Consider the following 604-nt stretch of genomic DNA (forward strand, 5'->3'; position numbering starts at 1 on the left):
GGGGGGGGGCACGCCCGGCCAGCCGCGCCCAGCAGGGGCACAGCGCCACCGTCACCCTGGAGCTCCTGCAGGCGCACAGGTGGGCACGGGGCCTCGGGCCGGCGTCCCCTGGGTGTCCTGAGCGTCCCCTGGGTGTCCTGAGTGTCCCCTGACTCCCTTTGGTTCCCTGCATCTCTGGAAGCTCTGACTCCTCTCATTCCTCTGGCTCTCTAAATCCCAAAATCCTCGGCTCCCCCAGCTCCCTGACTCCCTAAATCCCCGTCTCCCCCAATTCTGTCACTCCCTAAATCCCAAATCCTAAGCTCCCTGTATCCCCCGGCTCCCCTGACTCCTTAAATCCCTAAACGCCCAAATCCCCGTCTCCCCCGATTCCCAGACTCCCTAAACCCCCAAATCCCCCACTCCCCTGAATCCTCTGGACCCCCCGATCCCTAAATCCCTAAATCCAAAAATCCACTGCTCTCCCTCATCCTCCTGGCTCCCCCAACTCCCTGGCTCCCTAAACCCCCAAATCCACGGCTCCCTTGAATCCTCCGGATCCCCCCAACTCCCAAAATCCAAAAACCCAAACCCCCAAAAACTCAAAAACCCAAAAACCCAAAAA

The 604-nt window shown here is 60.1% G+C and overlaps 1 protein-coding gene across 1 annotated transcript in view; it reads left to right on the top strand.

Moving 5' to 3' along the window:
* The window catches only part of NR2F6 (nuclear receptor subfamily 2 group F member 6), a 13,649-nt gene that overhangs the window by 560 nt on the left and 12,485 nt on the right, over window positions 1-604 (top strand).

This window comes from Geospiza fortis, unplaced genomic scaffold (genome assembly GCF_000277835.1).
Source record: "Geospiza fortis unplaced genomic scaffold, GeoFor_1.0 scaffold248, whole genome shotgun sequence".
NCBI classification, from domain to species: domain Eukaryota; kingdom Metazoa; phylum Chordata; class Aves; order Passeriformes; family Thraupidae; genus Geospiza; species Geospiza fortis.